A 9,304-nucleotide genomic window follows, 5' to 3' on the forward strand; every position below is an offset into this window, starting at 1 on the left:
TTAATTCACCTGTAAAGAAAAGTGAACTTTGGGACTGAAGATATTTCTCAGTGGTTAAGGAGCTGCCTGTAGAAGCTAACAGCCCAGGTTCAGTCCTCAGTCCCCACGTAAAGCAGATGCACAAAGTGGCACGTGCATCTGGAGTTCATCTGCAGTGGCGCGAGGGCCTGGCATGTCCATTCTTTCTCTGTCTCTCTTCTCCCTGTCTCTCTCTGCATATAAATAAATAAAATATTAAAAAATGAAATGTTCAGGGAAATGGATGGAATTGGAAAATATTCAGTAAGTGAGATAGCCCAGGCTCAGAAAGCTCAATGGAGTGTGTTCTCTCTCACATGTGGACGCTAACTTGAGCTGCATCACATTGAGTGTGCAGAGGCCAGGAAGCTAGAAAAGCACCGGAAGGGGCATGAGCAAAGTGGGCCTAAGTGGGGTGATAGCAGATATGTGGAAAGAGGGACATAATACTGCAGGTAAAAAGACCTAAGTGGGGTCAGGGGAGAGGGATGGAAGAGAGAAGGGAGTTGGGGTAGTTATCTAAAACTAAAAGTCATTATGAATAAGTTACAGGGAAAACTACTTTCTTATTAGCTGATTCTAAAGATATACTTAAAAAATAAAAATGATTTTAAAATAGTTTAGGCATATGTACCCTGTGGGGGTGAATAATGCTGTACTCAGAAGCCATAGGTTGTTACAGGAAAAATCCCAGTGCCAGCAATGGGATGTCTCCAAGTGGGTTGCTGGTGAGGGAGGCTCATGAGACCCCCCCTCAAACACTGCAAACCATTGCCAATGCTCTAAGTTGCCCACCAGAGCTAGACAGTAAGACCCTATTGCTAAAGACACCACATGGCTGGGGCTGGAGAGATGGCTTAGCAGTTAAGCGCTTGCCTATGAAGGCTAAGGACTCCGATTCGAGGCTCGATTCCCCAGGAACCACGTTAGCCAGATGCACAAGGGGGTGCATGCATCTGGAGTTCGTTTGCAGTGGCTGGAAGCCCTGGCATACCCATTCTCTCTCTATCTATCTGCCTTTCTCTCTCTCTGTCACTCTCAAATAAATAAAATGAACCACATATATATATATTTTTTTTAAAGACACCACATGGCTTGGTTGCAGGATCCTGAGAAATCAAGGCAGAGCTGAGCTGGAAGCTTCATCTCCAGCTGGCTGATACCACAGTGCTATAGGTGTTTTACAGGCTGCTGGGGAGAAAAGTCATCACCAGTCTTAACCTGAAATGTAGTCTGTGAGCGACCCAGCCAGCCAGCCAGCAAGTCAAGAAGTGCCCACTGGTGCACTAGTGGCATGACTGGTATGGTGGTAACCAACTGCTCTCTGATTGGATTTGAGGCCTGCTCCATGGGAAGGAATCCATACCTGGCACTGAAAACCTGTCAAAAGGCTGTGGCCTGGAAGGTCGTAGGCCCTAGGGGGGAAGTTTACTGTTGTTTGGCTAAGTGGATATGTTGTGCCCATCAAATTGCCCTCTAAATTTTTATGTTTATGCCCATATATTATTACTGCTCTCACCTTCTGTTAGAAAACTTTTCTTTTGCTAATGGGAACACCCAAAATGTCAGAGTGCTGAGAAGTGACATTTGAGTGTCCAGCTCTACATGAGACCTCTCTATAATATCCACAAGACTCAGGGAGCAGTGAGCAAAAGGCATAAGAGCCAAAGAAAGGGGAAGAGTGCTTTGGTGTGCTGTCTTCCAGACATGAAGTGGCCAAGGTATCTGTGACCTCTCAGCTGTTGTCATTACCTGCGTAATATTGGGCCCATCAACATGTTGTGGACAGTAGGGAGAAAAAGACACATCAAAATAGAAGAGAGGCAACTTAGAAAGATTAAGGAGTCCAGTGGAAGGGCAATGAGGTAGAGGGGGCAAAAGAAAGTAACAGGAGGGAACTATGATCAACATGTATTATGTATAAGTATGAAAATTGTCAATAAAAATGGTTAAAATTCAAGGAAGAAAGGTTGTTATCTGGTAGGATAGATTTCAGATCTGAAAGCATTGCTGCAGACAAAGAAGACAATTTATAATGTCAAGGTCTGCAATTCACAATCACAGTGAGTCACGGTGATTAATATTTAGTCATCAGTAACACACATCAATTTCATACTGCAGAATCAATAAGATATTCAAGGAGAATCAGTCAAATATATTTATATTAGTCTTAATCCACTCTTGATTGAGAGACTATCACACAGACAAAAATTTAGTAGGAATATAGAAGACCTTATTAACATAATCAGCAAGGTAAACCTTGTATCAGTCAGACTTCAGCACATAAGGCGCCTTATTGGGAAGTATAAATTGTGCTATGGTTTGCTTATGACTAGGCTTGGTCCTCAGCTGGCGATGCTATTTGGAGAGGCGATGGAAACTACAGAAGATGAGGCCAAGGCGAAGGGGGATCCTCGGTCCTTTCCTGTCTCCATATCTTGTCTTCTGTGACATGAGCAGCATTCTCTTACGACGCTCTCCCTGCCACGAGGTTCCGACCAAGCATCCAGGGCCGAGTGAGCATGACTGAACCATTGGAAACAGTGAGCCAAATGAACTTTTCCTCCTTTACGTTGTTTCTTTCACGTATTTTGGTCACAGTGATGATAAAACTGACTAACGTGGAATACAAGAGAAGTGGACCACATCTCACTCCACAAAGAGGATCTCAATGAATTTAAAGGAAGTGAAGTAGCACAGATGGAATTCTCTGTCCACAGTGACTCAGTAAGAGGCCCATCCATTATTGTTTGAAGAGGAGCTGGATGAGAAGAGCACATATAATTTATGTAGAAGAACAACTGAGGAATACTTGCGAGGAGAGCCTGGAGGAAGGCAAGCAGAAAATAGGGAACAGAGGTTAAATGTGTGGTAAGTGAAACATTGAAACAAGCCACAAAGTTTCCACAGCTCTCACGGTGCGCAAACGGTGCGAATGCAGACAGACGGGCAGAGACCAGCTTCGTACAACAAGTGAGTGCGTACTTGCTTCAGGCTGGATCTCGAACCAGCGAGGGAATAACAGGGACTTGCACATTATTTGGCCAGAGGAGCGTTTTTGTTACAGGCCACACTGGGCTGAGCAGCATTCCCTCACAATCCTCACTCTTCTCAGGACCTTGGCATGCAACCTTATCTGGAAGTGGCTTGCTGCAGTTATAATTACATTGGGTAAGGTGAGGCTGGGGTCAGGCAAGTCTGTGAATCCAATATGATGATTGGTGCTCTTTTAAGAGGAGCAGAGGCCAGGCCTCTGAGGCCTATCTATCTAAGGACCCATGTTCAACTCTCCAATCCCACATAAGCCACATGCACAAAGGTGAGGCAAGCACAAGGTCACATGTGCCCACTAGGTGGCACAAGCTTCTGGAGTTTGATTTCAGTGGCTGAGGCCCTGGCGTGCCAATTCTCTCTTTCTCTGTCTCACTTTCTCTTGTTTGCCGGCTCTAAACTACACACACACACACACACACACACACACTATTCCCTCCCTTCTTCCCTTCCTTCTTTCTACCCATTCTCTCTTTCTTTCTGTGTTTGTATGCATGTGCACGCGTATGTGTGGGTGAGCATGTCAGGCATCGTCTGTAATCACCTTCCACTTGGTTTACTGAGGCAGAGTCTCCCACTTGAGCCTAGGAGCTTGTCACTGGCTGGTCTAGTTGGCCATCTTGACTTGGGGATTCTCTGCCTCCCAATACTGGATTTTAGGCAGCTACCACACCAGCGTGGCATTTGCATGGGATGCTGGGATCTGAACTGTGGTCCTTGTGCTTGCATAGCAAGTGCTTGATCCACGGAACCACTCCCCAGCCCCAAGAAACACTTAGCCACAAAAATCTCATTGTCCAAAGTCATTCTGAGGGCATTATTTATATAGCAGCTACATAATATATATGAGATATTTATTATTATATAATTAACTAGATCATCTCCCAAATCTTAGCAATAGACGTCTGAAGGTTTCATATTTGCGCCATTACACATTATGCTAAATCTACACACTGGAAAATGATGGACCAATGAGGCTCTGATGGTAATAGGCCATCTCATTATATAACAAAGCAAGTAGCTCACAAGAAATTAAAGTGATAATGATGAAGTCAAACTAATAAAGATTCCTAATTAAAATGGAATAACAGCAACCAGCCAAAACCACAGAGCCAGAGCCTGCAGATGGTGCAGAAAGAGCTCAGTATCACTGGTTGGAAGGGCTTGCCTGCCCAGAGTGCTGTCTCACAGAAGCCGAGGCCCATTCTCAGTCTGTTCTATCACCAGCTGATCTGCGTCTTCGCAGTCCCACTTTAGAAGCACATTATATGGGAACTCTTAGACATATAAAAATAAAAGTCTCGCTTTAGAAGCACATTACATGGGAACTCTTAGTCATATAAACATAAAAGACCTGGGAACTGCATGCCATTTATCTACTAGGAAATAAAGTGATTTGTAAAAAAAGTACTTGAGTCTGAGTATTTCCACCCTCCTACTCTCTTTCCAAGGGGGCATGTATATTTTGTTTTCCCTGTGTGATTAGCAGAGGGGAGCAGGGAAGAGAGCTGGGATGTTATGTAAGTATGGGAGAAGTGCTGGGGAAATAAAGTGGATCCCCTAAAAGGCACTGTAGGTTGGAGGCTTCTGCAGGGAGAAGACAGGAATTTGGGGGGGGGGTTGCCTGAGGAGTGGGGCTTTGTAGGATCTTGGTCATCCCATGAGCTAGGGAGACCTCACCGACAACATAAATGGCAAGGTCAGATGTCGTGTCTGCTTTTCTGTTACATTTCCATGGCACCAGAAAGAGATCCAGTGGGACTGTGTCGAGAAGTACTGCTGGAGATGATGACAGGCTTTTCAGGGGCTGCACCTTTGTGTGAAGACCACAGTTCTTGTCACAGAAAGTCCACTGTCCCCCAGAGCCTAACTGACTCAGATAAATGAAGCCCATTTAGCCTGACACTTGTAGGACTAAGCATTTGCCTTCAGAGGCTGCAGTTCCACAAACCCCGCTTCTTCCCTCTGTCCTTCCTCTGCTGGGCAGTGTGGCCTGGAGCCTTCCTCTGTAGCCTGTGTAAGGACGGTATGCATGGGTGAGGTGACCACATTGCTAAGTAGGTAATGACATGATCAGCAGTTTTCAAATTGCACAATAATTGTGAACCACACAAAGCTTTCATTACTGTGAGCCTCATGTGTTAAGAAAGCACAACTCAGACATGAAAAATCACCTCCTTATTTTAACAAAGCCATTACATATGCACATAATACCACATTAACTAAAACAAGCTCTGCTTTCCAACAAAAGGACAGGAGACCAGTCTTGCTTTGCAGTTCTGTTCTTGGAATGGCTCTTTTACCCATGCTTGATTTTTGTGGCATCGTGCCTTACCCGCTTGGAACATATTTACTTCCTAAGCTTGGCAACTCTTAAACATATTGACATATCTTATAAGAGTGAAGGTTTGTGTGGATGGTCAACTTTCTAGGACCTAGAATCACCTGTGAATAATTGTCCAGATTAGGATAGACCGTGCCATGCCTTGAGGGATTATCTTCATTAGGTTAATTGAAATACTGTGGACTGAGATCCCGGACTGTATAAGAAAGGAGAGAGCTGGCTGGGCACCAGCATCCATCTCTGTGTGAATGTGACCAGCTGCCTCAAGCACCCGCCACCTCACCTACCTTGCCATGACCAACTGCAACCTGTGAATCAAAATAAGACCTTTCTCTTTTAAACTGATTTTTTTTTGTTGTTTTGGTCAGTTACTTTGTTGTAGCAATGAGAAGGTAAGCCAACAGAGTTAGCCATAATCAAAAATATTTGTTGGGGAACTGGAGAGATGGCTTATCAGTGGTGGTTTGATTCAGGTGTCACCCATAAACTTAGGTGTTCTGAATGCTAGGTTCCCAGCTGATGGAGATTTGGGAATTAACACCTTCTGGAGGCAGTGTATTGTTGGGGGAGAGCTTGAGGATGTTATAGCCAGTTTCCCCTTGCCAGTGTTTGGCACACTCTCCTGTTGCTACTGTCCACCTTATGTGGGCCAGGGGTGATGTCCACCCTCTGCTCATGCCATCACTTTCCCTGCCATCATGACGCTTTCCCTTCAAGCCTGTAAACCAAAATAAACCTCTTTTTTTCCCCACAAACTGCTCTTGGTTGGGTGATTTCTACCAGCAATGCGAACCTCACTGCAACAGTAAAGTGGTACCAAGGAGTGGGATTGCTGCTAGACACCTGACTGTGTGGTTTTGGCCTTTTGGAGCTGATTTTCAAGAGGAATGTGGAAGGATTTGAAACCTTGGCCTAAGAGATGCCTTGCAGTGCTGTAAGTACAGCTTGATGGTCTATTTTGGTCAGAGTTGAAAGGCCTGAATACAGTAAGAACTACACTGTGAGCATTGGCTTATGACGGTGAGAAAGAACTTTGCTTGGACTGGGCTAGAAGCAGTTTGAGAGGCTTGCTGTTATAACTGGGTCCAGAGAAATTGCGCAGGGTTGCACTGCATAGAAATGGATTGGTGTGAGCAGAGGGATATGGCACAGAACCAAAAAATCTTTGGGTGAACTGCTGCTCATTCAGCAATTGAGAGATTACAACCTTTGAGATTGGGCCAGGTGACCTGCACTGGGGCAACAGGAAGAATGTAGACTCTTTTGAAGGGGCCTGAGTGCTCAAGGAGTGTCCTGTTCTTCAAAGTCTGTTTTATACCACCCCTGCCCCGGATTAACAAATTGGCACCCTACCTGGTATTGTGGAGTATAAAAGTTCAGGAAAGAGAAGGTCAGTGAGTTTGCAACACAGTCTTGTGTTTTGGAAATGGCCATGGGCAGTGTGAAGCAGGTTTGCTGGATGCCTGCATGGAGACCCCATGGAGCAGTGAGGATGAACCGTGGCTTGCGGTGGAGACCCAGAGGAGATGCCGGGACCACAAGATGGCTGCTAAGTAAAGCTGCCAGCCTCGGATGAAGTTTTCCAGGACTGTGAGTATCCTGGCTGGAGGGGTGGAATTGGAACTCCAGAGCTTGTTGCTAGTTAGAATTATTGGACTTGGAGACTTGTTGCTGGCTAGAGTTGTTGTACTTGGAGCTACAGAGTTTGGTGTTTGCCCTGTTTAAATCATGTATTGCTTGAGTATTTCTTTGCTATGCCCAATGCCATCTTTTGCAGTGTGAATGTTTATTCTGTGCCATTTTGGTTTTTTTTTTTTGAGGTTATTTTTTGGTATTATGGCTCAGTTAAAAGATCTTGGACTATGGGGATGTTTGAATATCATTGGGATTGATAAAAATTATGGGGACTTTTAAAGTTAGACTGAATGCATTGTATTTTACACCTATGGCTATCAGTTTATGGGGACCAGGGGCAGAATGTGGTGGTTTGATTCAGGTGTCCCCCATAAACTTAGGTGTTCTGAATGCTAGGTTCCCAGCTGATAGAGATTTGGGAATTAATGTCTCTTGGAGAGAGTGTTTTGTTGGGGGTGGGCCTATGGGTGTTATAGCCAGTGTCCTCTTGCCAGTGTTTGGCACACTCTCCTGTTGCTGTGGTCCACCTTATGCGGGTCAGGGGGTGATGTCCATCCTCTGCTTGTGCCATCATTTCCCCTGCCATCATGGAGCTTCCCCTTGAGACTGTAAGACAAAATAAACCTCTTTTTCCCACAAGCTGCTCTTGGTTGGGAGATATCTACCAGCAATATGAACTTGATTTCAACAGCAGTTAATGTGCTTGCCTACAAAGCCAAAGGACCCAGGTACATCTCCCCATGACCCACGTAAGCCAGGTGCACCAAGGGGTGCATACATCTGGAGTTTGTTTGCAGTAGCTGGAGGCCCTTATGCACCCATTCTCTCTCTCTCTACCTTCCTATTCCTGTATCTATCTCTCTCTCTCAAATAAATAAATAAAAATAAAATATTATAAAAAATATTTGTTGGGCTGGTGAGATAGCTTAGCAGTTATGTGCTTGCCTGTGAAGCGTAAGGACCCCTGTTCTACTCCCCAGATCTCAAGTAAGCCACACACAAAGGTGAGGCAAGCACAAGGTTGCACATGCCCATTAGGGGACACAAACATCCGGAGTTTGATTTCAGTGCCTGAGGCCCTGACATGCAAATTCTCTCTCTCTCTCTCTCTGTGTATAAAAAATAAAAGTTAAAAAATTTATTATCGGTGCTTGCTAAACACACCAGGAAGCATGTAAATACTGAGCACACCGGGATGCGTGTAAATATTAAATATACCAGGAAGTGTGTAAATACTGAGCACACCAGGAAGCTTGTAAATACTGAGCACACCTGGAAGCATGTTAACACTGAGCACACCGGGCAGCGTGTAAATACTGAACACACCAGGAAGCATGTAAACAACACACTGGGAAGCGTGTAAACACTGAACATACCGGGAAGCATGTAAATACAGAGCACACTGGAAGCATATAAATACTGGAAGTCTGTAGCTCACAGCAGCATATAGGCAGTTTCTCAATCTCATTTTCACTTGAAAGCCTGAATTTTATCTTTGGACAAATATTACCAATTTTTTTCCTTGGAATTAAGGTTCCCCTCGCTCACGCTTGAGGAAGTGTGTGCCACTTACCCAAGTCTGGGCAGCTGTGGTTTGTCAGGTTTTCTTTAAAATACAAACTGTGCTCCCTGAAAAATGGCCAGTTCAGGGAATGACTCACACAATTGCATGAGATCTTTTATTCAAGACAACTATCAGATTATGGTCTACAGCAGAAGTATTTTATGTGTGGCTTCCAGCATTGCCACAGGGGATATTGAGACACATGCTCTCATAGGTAGAGATAAAGTGGCATTAATTCTTATTATGGCTTCAAGAGCAGTCTTGAGTGAAACTGGCCTTCTGTTTTTCTGTCTACAAGTGCATGGGAGTGAGGACAGCCAGTGCAGGTGGACACTGTGGCCTTCACGGGCCACTGGGCACCAGGGGTTTGGCCCACTGCTGAATTACAACACCGAGACAAAGGCCGATCACTCCTTGATGGGGCCAGGACCACGGCTTTGATCTTAGAGGTTGGATTCTTTCTGAGGTTATCCAGGGTTTTGCAAGCCAAACAAATGTTTCACCAGCTGAAACACATTCTCAGGATGGATCAGACTCCCTGGGAGTGTCATTACCCAGGGATCCAGCGCCTGCTTGCTGACCTTCGGAGAGTGAAACCTCATTTCTCACCATCTTAGTCTATGTAAAGTCACCTCTTTCTCAGGCTGATGTGTAACCCTCACACCAGCACGCGTGTGTGAGCTTCCGAAGCC

The sequence above is a fragment of the Jaculus jaculus genome, chromosome 1 (genome assembly GCF_020740685.1).
Source record: "Jaculus jaculus isolate mJacJac1 chromosome 1, mJacJac1.mat.Y.cur, whole genome shotgun sequence".
Classification (NCBI taxonomy): Eukaryota; Metazoa; Chordata; class Mammalia; order Rodentia; family Dipodidae; genus Jaculus; species Jaculus jaculus.